At 37.7% G+C, this 26631-nt stretch overlaps 1 protein-coding gene across 2 annotated transcripts in view; it reads right to left on the bottom strand.

The window, feature by feature from the left end:
* MDGA2 (MAM domain containing glycosylphosphatidylinositol anchor 2) overlaps positions 1–26631 on the bottom strand; it is a 376726-nt gene that overhangs the window by 303257 nt on the left and 46838 nt on the right. Inside the window, exon 2 of one of the 2 annotated variants that reach the window (XM_039363106.1) lies at positions 15205–15379. The exons of the other annotated variant lie outside the window; for it this stretch is intronic. The gene's annotated coding sequence lies outside the window, so the exon portion shown is untranslated. The remainder of the gene's footprint in view (positions 1–15204; positions 15380–26631) is intronic. 2 annotated transcript variants of the gene reach the window in all.

Raw genomic sequence — 26631 nt, 5'->3', positions numbered from 1 at the left:
GTTTTCATAACATTTCACAGCAGACTTCTAAATTGATGGTCAAACCACACTCCATGAACTTCACTAGCAGTACTCCTTTGGCATCTTCACATTTAGCAGGATTCTCTATGGCACCACTTCTGGTGTTGTGTTGGTTCATGATAATGCACACCACTATATGCACCCAGGAACTTTTGAAGCAGTTCTGTTGGGATGTTTTTGATCACCCGCCCCCCATAGCCCAGATTTGGTGCCGAGTGACTACTAAGACATTTCAAACCTTGTAAGACGTTATGACAAGTGCCTCAGTTTGAGTGGCGATTATGTCAAAAAGTAATGTAATGTTGTAGTTTTCTAATGTGTATAATAAAAGTTCTGTATCTGCGAATATCTGTCATTGATAACCAAATGGAGGTTTATTTCTGAATTGCCCTCGTATATACAAGTAATCCTCAAGATATAACCATTTATTTAATGTCAGTTCAAAATTATGATAGCCTCCGAAAAAGTGACTTATGACTCATCCTTAAAATGCCAGTCATGTAGTCAGTCATGTTAATGCAATTCATGTGCTTAGCAACCAGCATCTGATGCTTACGATTGCAGTGTCTTGTGATCACAAATTGTGACCATCCCAGCCAGTTTCTAAGAAAAAAGTTAGTTGGAGAAGTCAGATTCAACCATGTTATTTGCTTAAGAACTGTGAGAATTTGCTTAAGGACTTCATTAAAAAAAAAAGGTTGAAAAATTGGGTCTGATCGCATGATAACTCACTTAACTACTAACTGCATTGCTTTGCAACCAAAATTCCAGTCTCAACTGTGGTCATAAATTGAGGACTATCTGGAATGTCAATGATATATCTGTAATGTAACATGACATAAATCAAAACTTAGTAGCTTCATATAAGCTTTTACTAAGTTAAATATTTGCAGTTCATGTCTTTTGCTATCCAGCTTTATGTAGTCACTTTTTTCCAATACATTTGTAAAAGCCACACTTTATTTTAAATACAGTATCTCATCTCCCTGATGCACTCACTTTTCAAGTGAACAAGGTGTTAGCAAACTCTATTAATTGCCATTAGCCATGCTATGATAGAAGCTGTGTTTTCGCCAAAAAAGTAACGGATGAAAGATTTATTTTACATCTCTTGTTGGGGCCTAGGTAGAAAAATCAAGAAAATAAATTTAAAGGTTTCATTCTCACCACAGGGGCCTATCTTTGGAGATGAGACACTTCACACCACAGGGGCCCATCTTGGGAAATCTGATACTTCATACTTGGGTTGTGATTCCTACCCTTTGGAAAGAGCAGGAATCACATCACAAATGTGAAGTGTCACATTTCTCATTATTTTGCTTCCACTGATGTGTACAAAACAAATGAGCTGCTTTCAACTTCTTCAGGTACAATTTGAGATAGATAGATAGATAGATAGATAGATAGATAGATAGATAGATAGATAGATAGATAGATAGATAGATAGATAGACAGACAGACAGACAGACAGACAGACAGACAGACAGACAGACAGACAGACAGACAGACAGACAGACAGACAGACAGACTGACTGACTGACTGACTGACTACATTTATTGTTGACCGGGGCTGTTTTTTGAGCTGTAGACTAAGTGTTTTGTTTATAACCCAAGTGCACCCTCTCTATTATCATTCAAGATACAGAATATGGGCAGATGGTTCCTAATAGTTTGGTCCCCAAAGCAATACATGGTGTCCCTGTTTAAGCAGAGTTGTAAACTTAGCCAGAGGTCTGACAAAAGCAGCCTTGTTCCTGACAGCTAAATACTGGGATAAAAAGATATAAATTAATGGGCTGGAGCGATCATTTGCATTTTGTCTCCATTTCATAAAAGAATGAATTATTATGTTTTATTGTACTAATTGCTGTCCCATCAACTTTTAAAACAGGGAAAAAAACAGATCTTAGGAACTTTTAAGAAACTCTCTTAAAAATTAACAGCACTAATTAAATGAGCATCATAATGACAGCAAGGCAGGTCTTTCAGATTTAATGTTCCCCAGGACTAGGATTGCCATTGGTTATATGGCAATGGTCACCACAATACAAAAAAGATGTTGAGACTATAAAGAGTGCAGAGAAGAGCAAAGAAAGATGATTAGGAGGCTGAAGGCTAAACTGTATGATGAACAGTTGTGGAAACTGGGTATATCTAGTCCAACAAAGACTAGATATATCCAACAGTGTGTTCCCATACTTGAGGGGTTGTCACAGACAACCTATTCTCCAAATCTATTCTCCAAATCACTGGAGAGCTAGACAAGAACTAACGGATGAAAGCTTAACAAAGAGAAACTCAACCTAGAACTGAGAAATTTCCTATTGGTGAAAACAATTAGTGGAATTGCTTGCCTTGTGGGTGTTCCAAATTTGGAGGTGTTTAAGAAGGTATTGGACAACCATTTGCCTGGAATGGCATAGAGTTTCCTGATTGAGAAGGGAGTTGGACTAGAAGATCTCCAAGGTCTCTTCCAATTCTATTATTCTATATATTCTGTATATTTATTGCATGAGACATATTTTCACTAGTAAAATAGGATAAGAAAAATTATCTCCTTCTCTAGCAGTATCATCTAATCTGAGTCAAACTACTCACCCCATGGTTACTATTAGGACCAATATATGGGAGATATGGTATAAATTAGTTGAGAATCATTCACAGATATAATTATTTAAATTTCTATTTCCCCATTTCTTCCAGAAACTCAAGATAGCATATTTCTCACCATTTTTCTACAACAGTCTGGTGTGTTGGGTTGGCTGAGAAAGAATGACTGGCTCAATGTTTCCAAAATATATTTTACCCTGTTCAATGTCTTAATCATTATGCCACACTGGCTCTTAGGATGTACCTGTAGTCCTGGAGACCCCTAAATGATGGGCTTCCTTCATTTCCTGTTTTATTTTCATAATAACTATGCGAGGCAAGTTAGAAGAGAAGTAATGACCATCTGGCTAAGTATGATTCAGGGTTAAGGGCATGTGTGCAGAAGCAAATTATAATTATACCTTCCATATTCATTTCCACAGAGTTTCTCTGGCCCCATTGATCACCAATTATAAAAGTGGGAAAGATGTTGCTGCTATAAAACGGTTTGAAACTTTGCGTATTTATATCCTGCTCTCCTAAGCAGCAGTTCATTATCTGGATTATAATCACAATATAACCATCGCATTGTTTGGTCATAAGTCCATTGCAAGTTCACAATTCAAAATCAAGTTTGTTGAGAAAACAGAAACTAAAAGAGCAAACTGAGAGTTCAATAGATGAGCCTAAATCAAATACTATGGATCCTATGGATTTTCCAAGAGTAAAGTAAAGATTTTATTGAGTTGGAAGTTATAAAGAATTCTCTCAGCTCTAAATTGTTCAAGCAAAATCTGATAGGTCCAGATTGTCTCTTAAGACTCTTAACATCTAGTTCTAACCAAGTACAGCCTGATCAAGTTTTGTTCCTTCTGTTAGGTTACTCCTGAATAACCTAGCTATTTCCATTATAACCAAGTAATCCTCCCTGCAAAGATGTACAACTGAAAAGTAAAGGAATGCAAATGGACAGGTAGACAAAAATTGAATATAAATGAAATTAAATGTCCATAGAAGATAAATATCCATCTCTTTTACCTTCACATGCAAAGCATTGCACAGCCCTAATTATCAGAAATCACCACATATTTGTTAAGAACAAATCTTGCTAAATTAATTTCATCTTATTTTTTGAGCAGATGAATTTCTTAATAGACCATGGGATTGATGTAGACATAATATAATTTTACTTCAGCAGGGATTTTGTCAAAATACTCAAAGGCATGGTATACTACCAAATGTGATTGGATGCCATGGCAATTAGGTAGATATATAGCTTGCTTGAAAATCACAAAGAGTATCCTCAGTGTAGAGAAGTATAAAATATCAGGTCAAGTATCAGACTGGAGAGAAGTATCAAATAGGTTAGCACAAGGATCAATATTGAATCCTCTACTCATTAATATTTTTATTAATGACTTGGATGAAGAGGTGGACATATTATTAAATGTGCAGATGGGACAAAATTGGCTAATATAACAATGCCCTGGAACAATGGAATCTTCAGTGTGGCTCAGATAAGTCAAAATGACAGTAGCAGCAGTGTGATTGAAACTCCACTTTTTTCTATTTTGGGGGACATTACAAAAGGGAGTCAGGCTTTGATCAGGCTCCTAATTACTAATATCTTCACTTCTTTGACTCTGTTCCTGCAAGGTTAAGACTTTCCTGGAAGACAGAAATTACACTCAAAATTCAAAATATCAATAGGCTAAAGAAATTAGCTAAAAGTATATAAGTAAGTTTGCAATATAGACATTCATGGTTCTTCATGTAGGAAATAAATATTGATAGCCATGCTAAAGTTAGGGGAATTACTACCTTGATAATAGGTAAATATTATCAACATATAACAGAGGGAGATAGAGAGCCAGTATGGTGTAGTGGTTAAGATGTTGGGCCAGAAACCAGGAGACTATGAGTTCTAGTCCTGCCTAGGCTTGAATGTCAGTTGGGTCAATGTGTCAGTCACCTGTCATTCTCTCTAAGCTGAACCCAATTCAAAAGATTGTTGTTGTGGGGAAAACAGGAGAAGGAGGAAGAAGTATTATGCATGTTTGTTGCCTTGAGTTAACTGAAGTGGGATTACAAAAAGATAGATAGATGTCCCTGTGAAAAAGATTTTGGAATAACAGTTACTTTTTTTTTGGGGGGGAAGTCCCAGAATATGAGCCAGAAGGTAGTAACGAAGAAAGCAAGTGCATTTTTGGCTGCAACAACTGAAATATAATTTCAAAATCATGGGTAGTAATCATTTCACTTTTATTCTGTTTTGGTCAGATCCCCCTTGATTATTGTGTCCAGTTCCCCACACTTTAAAGAAGGATTTAAAGAAATTGCAACCAGTTCAGAAGAGGGCAACAAATATGGGGATTAGAAACTAAGTCCTTTGACAAAAGGGTGAAGGAACAACCAACATATGGCCTTGGCAAGAGATGACTGAGGCAGAATATATGAAAGTATTCTTCAGATGCCTGAAATAATTTCTTAGATGAAAAGGACTGTTTTCTCTCATTCAAAAAGAGAGGTTCAGATCAATATTTTGATTAAGCATTGTTGATTTTGTCACACTTAACAGCTGTTTTATCAGTGTTCTCTGCTATACTCCATCATGTGTCTTTTTGATTGGGCCAGTTTACCAATAATGTAAGTAAGTATTTTTTTTTTAAAAAAAGAAAGTTACAAGAAGGCAGATTCTGAAGCAATGTTTTATAAAACACAACAAAGCTATCCCTAGCAGTTTAAGAGCAGTTCAGCATTGGGGAAAAATTATTCAGAGAGATGAAATCCTCTTAATGGATGTATTCCATCCATGTTATTTATTTAGCATATGGCATATCACACATGGATTAGCAATATATATTAACATTTCATCTAGTTTAGTAAAACACAATAAAATATAAATGTTAAAAAAATCTATGTTCAAGTACCAATGTCTGTGTTCAAATACCAAGGTATTCTCAGTGGATTCTCAATGAGGAGCCATGGTGGTGCAGTAGTTAGAATGCAGTATTGCAGGTTAAATCTGCCCACAGTCTGGAGTTTGATCCTGATGAGATCAAGGTTGACTCAGCCTTCCAACCTTCCAAGGTTGGTAAAATGACCCAGATTGTTGGGGGCTATATGCTGATTCTGTAAGCTGCTTAGAGAGTGCTATATAACACTATGGAGCGGTACATAAGTTTATTGCTATTGCTACTGCTACTCCAGCAAATGTAAAGAATTTATATGTTAGGATGTTTTCGTTTAGATTTCTGTACTGATCAGAAGTTTGGGCTCAATAGTCTAATGACCATTTGCAACTTTATGATTCCATATTCTTTGCTGTTCTCAATCTGGTTCACACACACACTCCTTATCTGTTCTGACTTGAGCAGAAAAAGATGAGAAAATGCTAAGAGAACTTTAATGATAGTTCACAATATGCCCTTTATTCTGTTGGGAGCTACCTGGGATAGACATTAGAAGTAGCAGTGTGATGACAATTTGAAGTGTTACAGAATCCCAGGCAAGCTCACCTCCAAAAGGAAATTAATGAGAAAGCTGAACTATATTTTCAGTCCCCGAATTGGACCTTAATTGCTGCAAGTGGGAGAGAGTTATAGGTCTCTACAGGGACATTTACTGAAAGTGCTCTAGATTATGTTCATGGACAGCCAGAGAAACTGAGGGTTGTATCATATAAAAGTGGTTATTAGATCCATCTCTCTGGGCATAGAAGGAAGGGTCAGAGAGCACATTCGCAGGCAAACATACAGTACATTAGATGGCAACATTAAACTGATTTGGCTATTGCTTCCTCTCTCAGGGAGATTTGGTAACTGACATTTGATAAGCATTTGATAACCATTGTTGGGCATTTCCAGTGAAATTTTCTGCAAGCTACAGTTCTCAAGATTTCTTGATAAGGGAGAAAAGTGATATAGTAACACAGAAGATCCACACCCAGGGCAAATAATGTCATTATGGTTTCCAGAGTTTTTAATTGCACAAATCAGATCTAAAAAAAAAAAAAATAGCATTCCTTCTCTTTTGCAATCAATCAGATAATGAGAATGACACACATTCATTGACATATAGGCAATATATCATGAGATATAATGAAGTTCAGTTCCAGTGTGGCTGGTTTGCATGGATGGGAATGTTGAAAGTATGTCTCCTGGTTTACATCGGTATATCTATTATCAATGTTTCTATTTCTTGGATCTGAAACAGGCCCTTTTTCTCTAGATAAAAAAACACTAAGGATTTTTGGACTTGGTTGATCTGGAGATGCAGATTCTCCCACTTCCATTTCCCTTCCTTAGTTAGGACTTTTAACTGGAAAGGAATGATTTTTTTTCCTAGCAAAATATAACAATCTTTCAAAATTCATCAACCAATGTTTGTGTAGCTGATTTTTCCACATTTTTCCAAGGGAAACATAAATTCTCCAGCTATTTCTCAAGAGCACATTTGCTCATTCATGGTGCCAATAGCAGTTCTATGGAAAAACTCCCAAAGGAGGAGTTTTCTTACTAAATTTCCATGAGATTTATTGGAAACGTGGAAAGCCAATGAAACTGCAGAATATCTGAGAGAGGCTGTATAAGGAAAGATCAAACATTCATACATGCCATTTCAGTACATCATTGTTAAGGGTATACAAAGGATATTCCATCCTTTCAAGAATGTTGAAAGCACATTTTTGGTCATCACATCGAATAAGAAGTAGAAGAAGAAAAAAAGAAGAATTTCTCTGCCCACACCACTTGATTTTATTTTGAAAAAATTGAAGTTTATCTGAATATAGAATACAAATAGAAATAAAGATAAGAGGAAAATGAAGAAGGGAAAAGAAGAGGGGAAAGTGTGTAAAAAAAAGAAAAGAAAAGCAGTAACTTCCAACTTTTTTCAGCACAGTAATGTGGAGGATAAAGTTACAACCTCAACTTTTTACTTCTCCTCATTAGTAAATTCCTGTCCACCTAGCAGTTCAAAAACATGCAAATGTGAGTAGATAAACAGGTATCACTTCAGCGGGAAGGCAACAGCATTCCATGCACCTCCACATATAATCATGGTAACTACATGATCACAGAAATGTTTTTGGACAATTCTGGATCCCTTGGTTAAGAAACTAACATGAACACACCCCAAAGTCACACACAACTGGACAAGGAAAACCTTTACCTTTAATAAGTAAATACTACCATTTTTATAACAAACTAAATGAAACCCAAAATCAATGTTTTTTTTTTCTGTTTCAAACATCAAGTCTAGATGCAGTCTCCCAAAAACTAGATATGTCCTTTTGCTTAATTAAAACAGTTAATGTTGCTTCTGCCTAGCAGTACTCACTGTCAGTTGTTGGTGAATAACTGATTCTCCACTATACAAAATAGGATGCTGGTTGGAGCCAACTTTTTTTCCTGATCCCACAGAGCTCTTCTGATTATCTTAATGCTATCTGAAAATGCATAGAATGTCTGCATGCCCACCTCAAACAAATGTAGGCCTAAATGCAGGCTTACATTAAAACAATAATACTAGTGACTTTTCTTTTTCTTGTTTTCTTATTTCATCTTTTTTTTTTCAATAGGAATTTTGATTCTTAGGTCCTCGGGCCAATGATATATCATTTCATTCAGAGCCGTGGTGGCACAGTGGTTAGAATGCAGTATTGCGAACTAATTCTGCTGACTGCCAGCAGTTTGATCCTGACTGGCTCAAGGCCGACTCAGCCTTCCGTCCTTCCAAGGTCAGTAAAATGAGGACCCAGATTGTTGGGGACAAATATGCTGACTGTCAGTGCTACTAACATCGGATGTTGCTTTGACAACAGATGGAAATGCAGCCATTTTCTCTATTGCTTTTAGAATTAGTTGATGCTGGGAGGGGAAATAGGGATGAGAGTCCAGCTAGTCATAACAATAATAACTTAGTTGTGGGAAACCAAGGACATTGGGCCCAGAGTCCAATGCTATTTTATATGCTTATTTCTATAAAGTGCCATATATGCTGAAAGAAAAAGACTATTTCTTTTTGAGACACATTCTTGACAGAGAGGAATACCAAAAGATTCTGTTGCAGTTAGAATTGTCTGCTTTCCAAATGATAATGACTGAGTCTCTAAAGAATAAAGGAGAATGGTGTTGAAGAAGCTAATTCCTGATGCATGTCTGAGACAAATTTTCTGAGATTTAGCTTGCTCTTGAGATCAAACAGAATCACACATTCAGATTTGTATTGCAAGTAGGGAATTGCATAATGCATCCTTGTTAAATGAAAATCTTGCATCCTTACAAAAATCCTTTTCAATGTGAGATGGGTTGGGCGCAGAGAGAATTACATTGCTTTGTCTCCCATATGGTTTTCCTTGTTCCAAAAAAGTAGATGTTTTTCCCATCCAATATTGCAAGGACAATCTGTACATTGGGCTAAGATCAGAGCCAGCTGTGTTACCTTCTTGCTCTGGGAGTTGGATTCATAGATGACAAAAATAAACCTGGACAGATTGATTATAACTTAATAGCCACCAATCATACTTGAAGAGAGCTCCTAAAACTATTACAACCTCTCCTATCCCAGCCAATTCTTAGATCTCATATCCTGCACATAAATTCTATTCTTTTGGACTGGCAATTCTTTTAGCCTAAAATAGAAACCACTCTTTTCTTAACCGATTATCATGCCTTACAGCAGCTCCAGCAGGTGGGTTTTCTGATGCAAGGGCATCTCCAGGATACAAGGGCCAAAATATTTCCGCCTGGGGGTTTGGGGAAAGGGGGGGGGGAGGTTGGTGTTAGCCAAGACTTGATTCTTCAACTGGCTTTTGGGAATGAACTTTGCTAATTCACATAGCTCTTGCAATTATGATTTTGATTTGTTGATTGCATCTGAAATGCATAATCCATCCTTCAAGCATTCCTAGAGTTATAACAAAATTGCAATTGTATTCCAACAATTAGAAAAAGAAAAAACAATCAAAACTAGCAACTGCAAAGATGATGCCAAAACATAAGAGGAGTTGAAAACAAACATAGTCTGTTATTGGTCTACAAAAATAAAAAGGGCTTTGCCTAGCAAGACAGCAGAGTAGGTGCTAGGTGAGTTTCCCTGAAAAAAACAGTTTGAAAAGTGGAGCACCTCAATAGAAAAAAATGTTCTGTAATTTCAGTTGTTACCTGGAAAGCTGATCACTCCCATTTAAATATCCACTCAGGGCCAATTATGGCAGGAAAATAGATACAATTGCTGCTAATCTTCCTGAGCAAATGGATCAGAATTTGTAGGGAAATTAAGTTTCTTCTCCTGCCCATGGTATTTTAATATAAAATGGAATAACTGATTCAAATACAAAGCTATCTTTTTTTTTCTAGAAGTTCATTTAATGTCCAGTTGCCAATTCAAACTGAAGCATTTCACTTGAATTGGAACTCAGAAAAATGGAAATTATCTAAAGTTTAATGGTCGAAATGAATATGATTATTACATTGGACAGTCAATATTCTAAATGGCATCAGACAAATTCTATAATCTGAAAACGTTACATACCTTCACATAAATATATATATAAAAGACTGGTTTTGTGTGTGAGATATTCCAAGAATTTGTATAAAATCATCTTTAGTCTCATGAGAACTAGATTATGGCAATTTGAATCATCATTATTATTTTTAAAAAGTCCTTTGGCACCTTCAATGTTGCTTGATACTGTTCTGTCCCAGCCCACATGAGTACTGCTCAACTGCTTACTCATGAGGAAAACTCCTTTGCATTGAACAAGGCAGGACTTTGTAAGAAAATAAATCCTTTATTTTGACACAGCTTTTATGGAACAAACTCCAACCAGTCCTTTAGCTGTTGAAATGAACAAGATCAGTCTCTGAGTTCTCAGCTGGAATGCTCAAGGTTCAAGTCACTCAAACACACAGAAATCCAACAAACCTGGTTAAATATTCAAGAATCCTGAGGCAAGAAATCCAACAACAGAAGCATGAAACTGTAGCATGAATGGTTGCCTTCAGCAACCAGCCCCTCCCACGCCTCTCCTCTTTATAGTTCAGCCAGGGTGTGGCTTTTTAGAGTGTTTTACGTTTCCTGGAGAGCCTCCCCACTGTCCTGCACACCTGTCCTCCCTGCGCATAAGTGCAACAGGCCCCAGCTGTTCCTTGTCTTCACTCAGTTCAGGCCCCCAACCCAGCATGAGCATAAGATGGGCCCGGTGTTACATCTAGCTCTGAGTCTTCATGCTCCTCAGAGCTTTCCATAGACTCCAATGTGAACTCACGCAACCCTTCTCCCTCATCTGACATGGCTGACGGATCCACTGGCAGGCCAGGACTCACAACAGATACTGTGCTGCCTGAAAATGTTGATTACTTTTGAATGACAAAGTAAATTAAGGGCCTTATAAATTCAAAGTAACAAGTCATTCTTAAAAAAAAAAATAAACTGGTGATCTTCAGCTGCCAATAACAGAAGGATAGCCAGATAGAGGCATGTGATGTGTATAGCAGAAAATGGAGGATTTCTTGGATGTTACTGGAAAGACAGATGCGGAATGAGAGAAAGCATCAATCACTCTCATAGAAAAAGGCAGATTGACCTTCTGATGAAAAGGTCACTTGCACAACTGGGAAAAGGTACTGCTGAGAACGTGTTGGCTGTTTCCTGGGAAAGAATCAAAAGAAAAAAAGAAACACCAAACCCCTTACACAGTGCTTTTTTTCTAAACAAACAAACAAAAAAAAAAGGTGCCGGAACTCACACAAGTCATACAACCCACCTTGCCTACCCTGTAAAGTTCCATCCAAAAAAGGTGCTGGTGCCGGAACTCCGTTCTGGGCGTTCTATGAGAAAAAAAGCCCTGTCCTTACATATTGGTTCAACCTGACTTAGATGATAAAAATGCAATTCACTCATTGCAAGTCAGATCTTGTAATCAGACACTCAATAAGGTCTTCTTGTCAGCAAATCCTTCTTATTGTATTTCTCTCTATATTTTGAGATGTCAAGAAGACTGGTGTTGTGTGCAGATGGATTTCTGATCCTTCCTTCCTTCCCCTCCCTTCCCTCCCCTCCCTTCCCTCTTTTTGTTTTCACTGTTCATCTTGAGGCAGACAGTTTTACGTACACAGTATGTGGCATTTTTCAGTACTGTCAGCTGATTTGTATCTTTTGTTCTTTCCTTTGGATGTGCATTGATAAAATACAATGCAGGAAAAAAAATGTGAAAAGGTTCAGTAGTATATCTATTCACATCACTTTGTTCTAGTTGTATGCAAAAATATTCACAAGTGTCCTTGTTAACATTCAACTCTGGGCACTGGCAATTTGAGTAGAAAAAGACTACTAGCTGGAAGCTGATCCAAAGTTGTTTTAGTATTTCTTGGATAATTAGATAAAAAAAGTGGTTGCTGTATAACCTCACATATTGAGAAGAGCATATTGTTTTCTTTTTTTTTTAATCTCTAGTACAATCTCAATGGTTGAGGGATACTGGGATAGTCTCTGACAATTTCTGCCCCCCCCAAAAAAAAAATTGTAAATCACAGTTACATGACTAAGGGGTGCTGCAAAGGACTGTAAATATGGGTCAGAAGCTAACCACCCAAAAAATGCAATTGTGCGCATGCGAGGGGGAAGCTATCAGAACTTTGAATCTGGATTGTAACTAACTATGTTTGGCTCCATCCTAAATTCAGGTTAGTCAAGACTACCTGTAGTATCCCATTAGACCATATGAAAAAATACTGATCCATCCATCAAGCTCATGGGTCATGGATTGGACATGCCTGATCTTAACCTTCATCCTGATTTGGGCTTCTTTTTATTCCTCAGTATTTTATTTACAGAGAAAAGAAGGACCTTTTACACAGTACAGAGCTAACTGGTAGAATTCATTACAAGATTCAGTGATAATTACTAATTTGGATGGCTTTAAAAAGGGGATTGGATAAATACACAGAGGTCAGGTTTGTCAAGAGACTCATGTGCCCTCAACTCGAGATCAAAAACAGTTCTGCTTGTGAACAACTCAGAGGCATCAAAATGGCTGTTCTGAGAAACAAAATAATACATTAAGATGTGCCTTGGCCTGATCCAGCAAGGCTAATCTTATGCTACCATGTTTTTATGCTCTTATTTCTTGATATAAAAGAACATTCAGTCAGGCAAGTCTTCAAATGGTAGAGCCTTCAAATGGTAGAGCCCAAGCTGAGTTGCTCACCCCCATAGTACTATAGTCACATTATTTCCCATTCTTTGCTTTGTGTACCACACACAGCATGATTCCTGGTCTTGTGAATTTGCATGGATCAGTAGCACAAAAAGATTAAGAAAAAATACATTCTCATGGGATCCCTTAATGCTCCTTTTGTTCAAAATCTACTCAATTACTTCTTTTGAACAGGGAATATGTCTGAGACTGGAATCCCTTTTTAAAAGTATATTACCTTTGTTATTCTAATAAGCTTCTTTCCTTTTAAAATGTGTAAAATTCCCCCATCTCTAGTCAAATGGCTTAGGTTAATAAATGAATGAAGCTTAAAGTAAGAAAAACAGGAATTTTCAATGTTGTTAAAAGAAGAAAGAGTGTCCTATAGGCTGAGTCAAATTGATTCCCAATTATTGTCTCACATCATTGATGGACTGATGACAGCTCAAGCCCTGAAACCATTCAACCACAGCCTAGCTACAAGGACACCAATTAAATTTTAAAGAATTCTGAGTCCCAGTACCAGAACAAGTCTCATCTCATGTATAATCTGAAGAACCAGGGCTGCTGGCAGTCTGTGAATATGTCCCCCCTGTCCCCAAGCCCTTCCAAACATCATTTCCAAATTATAACATTTAATTCCACCATTAGGGAATTAACAATATTTGAAGAGTTAACAACACAAGCTGTGTTTAATTATTTCTAATTTATTAAAATAAAATAGACTGTACAATTCTTCAAAACACAAGACTTGATAAGATCAAAATCTACCTAAATCCACATTTCAGTCAATGTGTTTTTTTTTTTAAATCAGTCAAATCAGGTAGGGATAAGAATCACCAGGAAGATATTTGTTTACTCATTAATTTGTCCCTTTAAATTTCTCTCCTTAGAAGTTTCTCCCTTACCCTAAAAATGCTCCTATTGGCTGAATATGCTTTTTCTTCCTGTCTGTCAGTGGAAGAGAGCAAAGACCAGGTCATTATCTGTCCTAGGAAATTGCTTTATAAATACAGGTAGTCCTCTCTTAATGTCCCTAATTGGAACCAGCAACTCTGTTAGTAAGTGAAGAAGTTGTGAAGCAAAATATCAAGTAAACACCTGGCTTAGTGATGGTAGTTCCAGCAGTCCTGATTGTGGTCATTAACTAAATCACCTGTGGCTCTTAAGTGCGACATCATGTGACAAACTTGTGACCTCTTGCCAGCTTCCCCATTGTCTTTGCTTATCAGAAGCTGGCTGGGAAAGTCACAAATGGCAATCACATGACGCTGGGGGGCATGAGTTTTGCAAATGTGTGATGGTTGCCAAATGCCCGAATCATGATCACATGACTACAGGGATTCTGCAATGGTCATAAGCGCAAGGATTGGTCACAAGCCACTTTTTTAAGCACCGCTGCAGTTTCAAATAGTTGCTAACTAAAACGCTGTTAAGTGAGGACTGCCTATATAATCAAAGATAAGATACCTTGGGTGTAACTTTTATTTAAAGAAGTCCACAATTTGTTTTATTTTAGCTGTATATAACCATTCCTAGGTCTTCTTTACTGGGTATGTAGTATTTCTTAACCTCTGCAACTTTAAGATGTGTGACTTCAACCCCTAGAATCTCCAATGGTGACTGGGGAATTTTGGGAACTGAAGTCCACACATTTGAGATTGAGAATCACTGCTTTAATTAATATAGTGAATTGATTCACTGGTTCCGAGAAAAGTATTTTAAAAACCCCAAACTTTGGAAAAGGAGTTTGTGCAATACCACAATATTTAAGTGTATATATGAATAGATGCACATACACACACATACAGAAACATTGTTAGTAAATTAATGTTAAAACAACTCCAGATTTTACGTAATTTCTTTCCTGGAACAAAAAGACATGTTTGCACTACCCCTGGTGTTCTCTCCAGAGGTTAGGACTACCATTAATGACAGATTTATTGTCTAAGGATGAAAACTCTAGCAAACTACATCAAATGGGAAGAACATCTGGAAACCTCACCAGAAGTTCTGCTTTAGCACTTGGCTTCTGGATACTATTTTAAACCCTCCAAAAACAGTACAATGAAAGAGAAAAGTGTTACTCCTGGGGGAATTTCACTAGTGACAATTTTTACTGTCATGATGCATCAATCAATCTTCCCCTTATACCATGAAACTGGTGATGGCTAGATGTGAGGATATGGAGTTCAAAGTTCTCAAAAAATAAATTTCAGTCATGTTCAAATCCACCCCTCCTCTAAAAAAAATGGCCATTTCTTTGACACTTTGACAACTTAACTGCCTGATAACTGCTTTATTCCAGATTGCCAACCTCAATGACCTCCTAGTTTAATGCAGCAGAGGAAATATAACTCAGTAACAGAAAGTTCTGTAATTAATTTACTTACAGTATACATCTACCCTTATTGACTTGATTGCTGGTGAGCCCAAGCCATTTTCAGCTTTGCAATAGTAGCGCCCTCCTTGATGCCGCTGTATATTTGTGATCCTCAGGGTCTCATTAAACACACTCGAGTCTTGAAACCGGTCAGAGGCACTTCCTGCTGTTTTTGTCCACCTGATCTGAGCAAGCATCAAAAAAGAGTGTTACTTTAGCTGGTCCTTCTCTTCTTTTAATCACTAACAAAGATGACACAGCAGCACACACAACATCGCATTTAAAGAACATCAGGTCTTCAAGTAGCAAACATGGAATTATTTTACTAAGACACAAAAAAAGAAAGCTATGTATGACTAAGTCGATGTAATTTCATCAAATATAGGGCATACTTATAGGCAAAATTAGACTTGACAGGAAATAAAAGCTCAGCTTGTTTTCTAGTACATCTAACATCATTTTGTTATTTAGATTTTGAATTTGATAGCAATATGTGATCTGAAAGCATGCAGCAGAACTAAGTTTTCTAGAATCGACCTAACACAAATTAAATATATTTCATTAGTTACCAAATTTTATGCTACTTCCTTGTTCAGAGAGAACTGAAGTGAGTCTTTTATTTTAAAAAATGTGCATTAGGAAAACTGGGGCCCAAATTTTTTCATTGTAAATAAAATTGCAGATTTTTCTATGACTAAAAAAATGACACATACAAAATTGAACAGAAAAATACATAAAATTCCAGTGTTCACATGGCAAGGATTTAGATTGGTCTACTTATCAACTCTATATGCACAAAAGAGATTTCATACAGTATCTGTAAAACTTCATGGTTTCGACAATTATTGAACACATGGGGGTATATGCTAGTTCTCAAAGTTTGCAATATCATGCTTCCCTAAAATGATCAATGAATTTGTGTGACTCCCCATTAAAGAATAAAACTAAATAATGAATAAATGTCACAATGATTAGAGTAAGATTTTGACAAAGAGCCAGACCGATAGGCTTAACATCTCTCAAAACTCACTCCAGGGTTTGTTCCCCATTGTACGCTTATGAATACTGATCTGAGCTTCAATTGCACTCGTACCTTGTATTCAAAATAATGCATTGCTTTCTGAATTCTAAAATGCTCATGAACCCCTCACAATGATTATGACCACTGTTCTAACCCATGCTCAGGAATAGCAGTGCCTTCCAGGAAATGGAATCATCTTAACTTTTCTCTTTTAGAAAGATGTCAGCTTTGCAACAATATTTATGACCACAGACAATCTAATAAAAAATTACCATCATGAGAAACATTACATCAAATATTTTGTATTATATGTAAATTCATAGAAACTTGCACAAAGCAAAGCTAGTCAAGCTGGGGTTGGTACACCCTATCTTAGTAACTCTCACTAAGAGAAACTCAGGTGTCAAGCTCTTAGCCCTTCCTAAGCCAGATAGATGTGTTCTGCCGAATAATTCAGCATATATATGATACAGCCAGCCTTATAAGAAGGATTTCCCCCCTCCCATCTCATACTGTCAGCATTTTTTATTATTAAACTTCTTGTCATAAGCAGTTTTAAATCATCTGAACAAGGTATGTTCTACCGGAAAAACGCTTAATACAATATAGGAAGGTTTGTGGTTTTTTTCCTCTGCTACTCTACTTTTTCTTCACAAAATTGCATGTGCCATTGAATGCTTGAATAGAAACTATAACTTGGAATAACCATTGAGGTTTACAGTTTAGCAGGCAAAAATGATGAAACTATTCAACAAGGCATGTCATAATGATTTTTTTAAAAAATCCAATTTGTAAATGGGAGCAATAGGTAATTTACCTGGATTCTTATGTTTTGAATGACATAAAATGGAGTTTGTGCAGAAGAGATCAGTTCACTGGTATAGTGATTCTCCACCATCCAGCACAAATGGCCATCTGTGGAGGTCAGGATTTGGGCATGATGAATTTGGCCTTGATTATTATTCAATGGATACCTTGGAGAGGTTTTGGAAGGCACAATCAAAACTTTGGGGCAGTGAGAAGGAGTTCTAGATATATATTTTTTTCCATTTCTTTTATAAAGCAGAAGTATCTTAACTTGTTTTTATGTTTTCTCTCCCCACTAAAAGTGCAAGGATTTGATTCATTTTATTCATATTGTTTCATTATATGCCATTTCATCAGCACTGATGTGTAGTGACCTCATGGATAGACCTTCTCCAGGATGATCTATCACCAACCTGGCCCCTCAGGTTATCCAATGGTGCACTCATATCTGCCGTAATAATCCACCCACCTGGCTGTTAATTATCTAATCTACCCACCTGGCTGCTAATTATCTAATCCACCCACCTGGCTGTTAATTATCTTTTACTCTTTCCTTCTACGTTTCCCAGTCTTATAGACATCTCAAGAGAACTGGGTGTTTGCAAAATATATCTAAAATAACATAATTTGAACCTAGTCATTTTGCCATTAGTGAGAACTATGAATTGATTGGTCCTATCATCCAACTTTTTATTTTCCTAGCTACACATGGCATTCTTAGTAGTCTTCTTCAATAATTTAAATTTCTATCCAGTTTCTACAGATTCCAACTTCTTTCACAGAGTGTTACAGGAAAATAATTACCTACGTGATTTTGCAAACCAAAACATCTCATGATATTGAATATATTTTTAAGACTTTCATATTTATCATATCAAGTACTAGTCAGTAGCATGTATTTATTGAATGCTGCTTCTTTTCCTATGGATAGTCAATCCTAAAAGGTAAAACCCATTCTCCTCAGCCATTCTAAAGCAGGTTCCTGTACCTGGAATGAATGAATGAATGAATGAATGAACAAATGAATATAAATCATAATTCTGTGTTATCACTGTGTTTCTGCTTCTTCAGAATTACTTTTGCTTCCACAGAGTCTAACAGGGAATGCTATTGCTTGCAATATTTTGATCTTTGTAGGTAAAGACACATCAAAATTGTCTGATTTTTTTTTTCCAAGGTCTTCATGCCTGCTCTACCAAATACTAGTCTGTGGTGCATTTCTTTTCTTCTTGTTCCTCTACTGCTGATGGTTGATCCTAAGCAAAAGCTACATACCATTTGAATATCTTCATTATCAGTTCTAAAGCTTTTTGTTCTATTTGTTGTCATTACTTTGGTCTTTTTCATATTTAATTTTAGTACCATTTTTTTCACTATTCTCCTTGATTTTTATTAGTAGACCTTGCATATTCTTTGCATTTTCAGCTTCTGGAGTAATGTCATCAGCATGTCACATGTTATTGATGTTTCTTCTTCAGTTTTAAAACCACTTCCAATCCAGATTCCCTTAATTCAACGTTGTTGTTGTTGTTGTTGTTAATTGCAAAGTTGTGTCCAACCCATCGCGACCCCATGGACAATGTTCCTCTGGGCCTTCCTGTCCTCTACCATCTTCTGGAGCCCATTTAAGCTCATGTCTAATACTTCAGTGACTCCATCCAGCCACCTCATTCTCTGTCGTCCCATTCTTCTATTCCCTCAATCTTTTCCAGCATCAGGCTCTTCTCTAGTGAGTCCTTCCTTCTCATTAGGTGGCCAAAGTATTTGAGTTTCAACTTCAGGATTTGGCCTTCTAAAGAGCAATTGGGGTTGATCTCCTCTAGGACTAACCAGTTTGATCGCCTTGCAGTCCAGGGGACTTGCAGGAGTCTTCTCCAGCACCAGAGTTCAAAGACCTCAATTCTTTGTTGCTTGGCCTTTCTTATGGTCCAACTTTCACAGCCATACATTGCAACTGGGAAAACCATGGCCTTGACTATATGCACTTTTGTTGGCAGGGTGATGTCTCTCCTTTTTAGTATGCTGTCTAGATTTGCCATAGCTTTTCTCCCCAGGAGCAAGCGTCTTTTAATTTCTTGGCTACAGTCCCCGTCTTAGGTGATCTTAGAGCCCAGGAAAATAAAATCTGTCACTACCTCCATTTCTTCCCCATCTATTTGCCAGGAATTGAGAGGGCCAGATGCCATGATTTTGGTTTTCTTAATGTTGAGTTTCAAGCCAACTTTTGCACTCTCCTTCTTCACCTGCATCAAGAGGCTCTTTAGTTCCTCTTCACTTTCTGCTATTAAAGTGGTATCATCTGCATATCTTAGGTTGTTGATATTTCTCCTGGCAAACTTAATTCCAACTTTTGATTCATCTAGCCCTGCTTTCTCATGATATGCTCTGCATATAAGTTAAATAGGCAGGGCGACAGTGTACAGCTTTGCCGGACTCCTTTCCCAATTTTGAACCAATCAGTGGTTCCATGTCCAGTTCTCACTGTTGCTTCTTGACCCACATATAGGTTTCTCAAGACACAAACAAGATGGTCTGGTACTCCCATCTCTTTAAAAACTTGCCACAATTTGTTGTGATCCACACAATCAAAGGCTTTAGCATAATCAATGAAGCAGAAATAGATGTTTTTCTGGAACTCCCTAGCTTTCTCCATGATCCAGCGTATGTTGGCAATTTGATCTCTAGTTCCTCTGCCTCTTTGAAATCCTGCCTGTACTTCTGGTAGTTCTCGATCCACATACTGCTGGAGTCTAGCTTGTAGGATTTTAAGCATAACTTTACTAGCATGTGAAATGAGTACAATGGTGCAATAGTTTGAACATTCTTTGACATTGCCTTTCTTTGGAATTGGAATGTAAACTGACATTTTCCAATCCTGTGGCCACTGTTGAGTTTTCCAAATTTGCTGGCAAATTGAGTGTAGCACTTTTACTGCATCATCTTTTAAGATTTTGAATAGCTCAGCTAGAATACTATCACCTCCACTAGCTTTGTTATTGCTCAGATTTCCTAAGGCCCATTCTAGGATGTCTGGCTCAAGGTCAGTGACCACCCCATCGTGGTTATCTGGGACATTAAGCTTGTTCTTGTATAGTTCTTCTGTGTAATTTTGCCATCTCTTCTTAATCTCTTCTGCCTCTGTTAGGTCCCTGCCATTATGGTCCTTTATCATACCCATCTTTGCATGAAACGTTCCCTTCATATCTCCAATTTTCTTGAAGAGATATCTGGTTCTCCCTATTCTGTTGTTTTCTTCTATTTCTTTGCACTGTTCATTTAGGAATGTATTCTTATCTCTTCTAGCTATTCTCTGGAATTCTGCATTCAACTGAGTGTATCTTTCTCTTTCTCCTTTGCCTTTCGCTTCCCTTCTTTCTTCAGCTATTTGCAAAGCTTCCTCAGACAGCCATTTTGCTTTCTTGCATTTCTTTTTCTTTGGAATGGGTTTAGTTGCTACCTCTTGTATAACGTTGTGAACCTCCGTCCATAGTTCTTCAGACACTCTGTCTATCAGATCTAATTCCTTAAACCTATTTGTCACCTCTATTGTATATTCATCAGGAATATGATTTAGTTCATACCTGAGTGGCCTAGTGCTTTTCCCTACTTTCTTCAATTTAAGCCTAAATTTTGCAACGAGAAGCTCATGATCTGAGCCACAGTCAGCTCCTGGTCTTGTTTTTACTGACTGTATAGAACTTCTCCATCTTTGGCTGCAGAGCACATAGTCAATCTTATTTCTGTGTTGACCGTCTGGTGATGTCCATGTGTAGAACCGTCTCTTGGGTTGTTGGAAAAGAGTGTTTGTTATGACCATCGTATTCTCTTGACAAAATTCTATCAGCCTGTGCCCTGCTTCATTTTGTACTCCAAGGCCAAACTTGCCTGTTATTCCAGTTATCTTTTGGCTTTCTACTTTAGCATTCCAATACCCCATGATGATAAGGACATCATTTTTTGGTGTTAATTCTATAAAGTGCTGTAGGGCTTCAAAGAACCAGTCAATTTCATCTTCTTCAGCACCAGTGGTTGGGGCATAGATTTGGACTACTGTGATATTGAATGGTTTGCCTTGGATTCAAACTGAGATAATTCTGTCATTTTGGGGATTGTATCCCAGTATCGCTTTTCCTATTCTTTTATTGACTATGAAGGCTACTCCATTTCTTCTGAGGGATTCTTGCCCGCAGTAGTATACCTGATGGTCATCTGAGTTAAATTCACCCATTCCTGTCCATTTTAGTTCGCTGATTCCTAAGATGCCGATGTTCAGTCTTGTCATCTCTTGTTTGACTAAGTCTAGCTTGCCTTGATTCATGGATCTTACATTCCAGGTTCCTATGGAGAAAAGATCTTTACAGCATCATACTTTCCTTTCACCACCAGATATATTCACAGCTGAGCGTCCTTTCGGCTTTGGTCCAGTCGCTTCATTTTTTCTGGCACTACTAGTACTAGCCCTCTGCTCTTCCCCAATAACATATTGGACACCTTCCAACCTGAGGGGCTCATCTTCCAGTGTCATATCTTTTTGCCTTTTAGTACTGTCCATGGGGTTTTCATGGCAAAGATATTGGAGTGATTTGCCATTTCCTTCTCCAGTGGATCACATTTTGTCAGAACTCTCTGCTATGACCTGTCCATCTTGGGTGGCCCTGCACGGTATAGCTCATAGCTTCATTGAGCTACGCAAGCCCCTTCACTAAGACAAGGCAGTAATCCCTAAAGGGGTAATTCAACATACAGATAGTCAATTAATGATGATTTAAAGTTACAATGGACCTCCCCAGAGCTATTTATGAACTGTTTTAGAATTTACGATGATTGCACACATACACCGCCCTTGGTTACATTATTGAATTTTGGGCATGTGGCAATCAGTTCAGCTTTACTCTTGTTTGCCGTGTCCTGTGGTCATGTGACTATATTGTGACTTTTTGCAGGTTTGTGATGAAAAAAGAATACCCACTGGGGAAAATGGATTTGCTTAATGACTCTGCCATTCACTTAATGACCATGGTGTTCACTTAACAACAATAGTAAAAAATGGGCATAGCTTCACATTTGATTATGTGCTATCATGACTTATAACTGCAATAATTTATGATTGTAATTTGTGCTGTCCCACTCATGAACACACCCACATACACCCACACACACCACAGGTGAAATGAGTCTTTATTAAGGTTTCAGAGCTAAAGAAGCTTCTTGGATGAGAAGTGAAACATCTTCAAAGAAAAACAAAAAAGTCCAGCTGCCTCCTGAAAAAGCACCTTAGGAACAGCCATGACCTGGATGACTGAGAATCTCCATAGACATTTAGCTATGCACTTTGGAATGAACAATCTTTGAATGGTGCAGGAGTATGAACGGATTTCCAGAAAACATTGCAGACTACAGGAACCATTTATGCTTCAGTTTGAGATGCAGACAACACAGACTCATCCCCAACAGCCTGCGCCTGTTTTCAACAGTGAAGAGACACAGGGCAGAAAAAATCCTGCAGCCAAGAAGGCTCCACACCCATTTGCATTATTCAGGGGACCCTGAGGACACAGGTAAACCTACAAATGGCCTCAATGACTCTCTAAAAGAATGCAAATGACCAGCTTTTTGCAAGGAATATAAATCCTTCCATTCCCCACCATCCAGTCATAGCTGAAGAAGCTTCTTGGATGAGAAGTGAAATGTTTTAAAGAAAAACAAGAAAGTCCAGTTGCCTCCTGAAAAAGCACCTTTGGGACAGCCATGACCTGGATGACCGAGAATCTCCATAGACAATGTTCATGGATTCTTCTTCTGTTGCTTATCATTTTTCTGTTGAGATTCCATCATTTCCTGTAGCCCTTCAGTTTGGCAATTTGCTAATCTAACTTCATGAATATTATTGGATTATTCTTCCTGTTGCTTCTGTAATCACACCAGAGAATATTTTAATGAATCTTCTAAATCCATTCCCATAGCTATCTGCATCAGATTTGTTATATATCTTTACCTTTCACAGACTGTAAAGACTTATCACTATAGTTGAGTTTCAATCACTTGCACAGTTTACAACACCCCGTTTTTTTCCCATTAAATGCAGAAATACATGTTCTGCCTCGAAACATGTAGAAAAGGTAATCTATGAAAGATCATCATTTCATATTAAAAACTTGGGGTTGGCACATTTGCTTATTTATTCTTTCCTTTGCAACCCCAGGTTGCACAAACTGAATATCACACTACTAAAATAATTTTCAAGGAATTTACTTTATTTGGAATCCAACTAAATGTCTGCTAAATTTTGTAAACCAATATCTACCCTCTAATATAGAAAAGGGGAATATATAGGTTAACCCAGAGCACTTGTTCACCATTGCAAACTGCAGGATATAATGTTGATCAGTTTGTAAGCAGTTGTACAGACAGAAAATGTCTATCGCAAACGATGCAGCATGAAGATACTGGTGGTCCACAGAGTATAAGAGTACAACTCACCTCTTTATTGCAAGATCATACAGATAGAATGATAAATATGTAAAAGTAGCATGGAAATCTGTTATCTTCCTTGATTTTACATGAAAATGACTGGAAAATACCCAGCCCTTAAATCACTAGCTTAAATCAAACACGAATACTAAATGATTACAACAATAAATCATGTTTCAGTTGGCAATACTGATTGTTTAAAGTAGGAATGAAGAAAAATGAATTTCATTCAATATAGAAATTATGAGGACAGGAATATATCAAGAAAGCATGACATCATCATTCTCAAACCAGGCCTTAGTGAGCCTAGAGAAGAGGCTTAGAAGGAATGCTCCACTGGCAAAGAATATCACAAGCAATATTCCTCTGCTTAATATCAAATAGTCCCACAAGAGCTCAAAGAACATTTTAGCTAGAACAATTCTGCAATTCACCACCACTAGATGTGATGATACCTAACAATTCAAGCTGGTCTCCTGCTGAATTCATGGACACAACCATGCAATGTTTTGCCAACTACATATAAATACTTTGCCATTGCCTTCTGGGATTTTTGGTCTTCAGAGACTTGCTTATAGTCCTTTTGTTGATCTCTCATCTAATTATTAACCTTCCAAACAAAATCTCCAAGCAAAGAAATACTGGCCGACAAGTGCTTGCACCTCACTAAGTTGGTTTTAAAGGGGGATTAAATAAATGTAGAGGCATCAGTTCTGTATAACTCATCATGACAGATGCCTGCTGTATCTTGATTCACAGAGTATATATCAGATACTTGGAATTAACAGTGAAAGAAGCCTAATATTCATAGAATCATAGAAAGGACCTTGGACGTCTTCTGGTCCAACCCCTGCCCAATTTGGACAATTTTGTTAAGAATTATTTTAAATATGTAAAACATATTAACATAACTAAGTAATCCAAGAACTAAATGAAAAACACGACTGCAGGACTTGGGTTTGGCTAGTCTAAAGAAAAGAAGAAAAGGGGAGACATGAAAGCGGTATTCCAGTATCTGAGGGGCTGCCACAGAGCAGAGGGGTCAGGTTGTTCACCAGAGCACCAGAGGGATGGACAAGACGCAATGGTTGGAAGCTGATCAAAGAGAGAAGCAACCTGGAATTAAGCAGAAATTTCCTGACAGTGAGGACAATCAACCAGTGGAACAGCTTACCCCCAGAAGCTCCATCACTGTAAGTTTTTAAAAAGAGACTGAACAATCACTGGTCTGAGATGGTGTAGGTCCTCCTGCTTGAGCAGGGGGATGGACTAGAAGACCTCCAAGGTCCCTTCCAGCTCTATTCTATTCTATTCTATTCTATTCATTAAAATAATATATTAAAATGTGGGGGAAAATATCACACCCAAAAAGGGAAATAGCAACAAAAAGAAATACCTCCCTTCATCCCCAGCAAGTATATTCAACATTTAAGAACTTATTGTTGTCTCATAAAATACAACCAAGTACATCTTTATTCCATATCTCACCCCATTTTCTATAAATTCATTTCTAAATCTTCATTTCTCCTTATTAATCAGTCTAGTTTAATGAAGAGAAGGACAAGGGGGGACATGATAACAGTGTTCCAATATCTCAGGGGCTGCCACAAAAAAAGAGGGAGTCAAACTAATTTCCAAAGTGCCTGAAGGCAGGACAAGAAACAACGGAGGGAAACTAATCAAGGAGAGAAGCAACCTAGAACTAAGGAGAAACTTCCTGACAGTTAGAACAATTAACCAATGGAACAACCTGCCTCCAGAAGTGGTGAATGTTCCAACACTGGAGGTTTTTAAGAAGAGACTGGACAGCCATTTGTCCAAAATGATATAGGGTTTCCTGCCTGAGTAGGGGGTTGGACTAAATGACCTCCAAGGTCCCTTCCAACTTTATTATTATTATTATCAATCATCGCACAGTCAGCCAGATGTTCAGACTGGATTTGGCATTTTGTCTACCTATCGAGTCCTTACCCAGGACCTGGGATAGGCAGAAGTAGATGTTTGATGGTATTATAGGTATCGTCGCAGGATGGAAGCAGTTCCTAATAAGGCCGCCTTTTGCAATTGACTAATAGCAAATTTGTCAATGCCAATGGTGTTCAAGTGGTGCTCCAGTTGTTTTGGGATTGCACCCAAGGAGCCTATCACTATTGGTACTACCCTTGCTTGCTTTTGCCACAGTCTTTCTATTTCTATTTGTAGGTCTTTGTATTTGTTATCTTCTCCAGTTCTTTCTCTTCTATTCTGCTATCTCCAGGCACTGCCACGTCCACTATCCAGACTTTTTTGTCTTTCCTATCGACAATTGTTAAGTCTGGGGTGTTATGTTGCAGGTGCTTGTCTGTTTGAATTCTGAAGTCCCAGAGCAGTTTAATTTTATCATTTTCTATGACTTTCTCTATTTTATGATCCCACCAGTTTTTGCTTACAGGCAAATGATATTTTTTGCAGATCTTCCAATGCACCATTGTTGCTACTTTGTCATGTTGCTGCTTGTAATCAGTCTGTGCAATCTTCTTGCAACAGCTTACCAAGTGGTCCACTGTTTCTTCAGCTTCTTTGCATAGGCGGCACTTACTGTCTGTTGCTGTCTTCTCAATTTTGACTTTATATGCATTTGTCCTTAAAGCTTGGTCTTGTGCAGCCAGAATTAGTCCCTCGGTCTCTTTCTTCAATTTTCCTGCTCTTAGCCATTGCCAGGTTTTATTATTATCTGCTTTCCCAGCTATTTTTTAATGTATTGGCCATGTAGTGCTTTGTCTTCCCATGCCTCTATTCTGTTCTTCATTTGGTCTTTCTTGTAGGCCAGTTTGGTCTCTCCAGTAGTTAGTAAGCCTTCCTGATATACTAATTTCAGTGCATCTTCATCATTGTTCTTCAGATATTCTTCCAAAGCCATTTTTTCTTCTTCAACCATCTGATGTACTTGTAGCATTCCACGCCCACCTATTTGCCTTGGTAGATAAAGTCTATCAATGTCACTGCGTGGATGAAGGGCATGATTCATTGTCATTATTTTTCTGGTCTGCCTATCCATTGCTTTTAGTTCTGCTTGAGTCCAGTCCACTATTCCAGCTGTGTACCTAATGACTGGGATTGCCCAGGTGTTGATTGCCTTTATGGTATTTCCTCCATTGA

This window comes from Crotalus tigris, unplaced genomic scaffold (assembly GCF_016545835.1).
Source record: "Crotalus tigris isolate CLP2741 ecotype Arizona unplaced genomic scaffold, ASM1654583v1 scf7180000019550.566604, whole genome shotgun sequence".
NCBI classification, from domain to species: domain Eukaryota; kingdom Metazoa; phylum Chordata; class Lepidosauria; order Squamata; family Viperidae; genus Crotalus; species Crotalus tigris.
The sequence above is the reverse complement of the archived record's forward strand: the minus strand, read 5'-3'. Positions and strand labels throughout refer to the sequence as shown.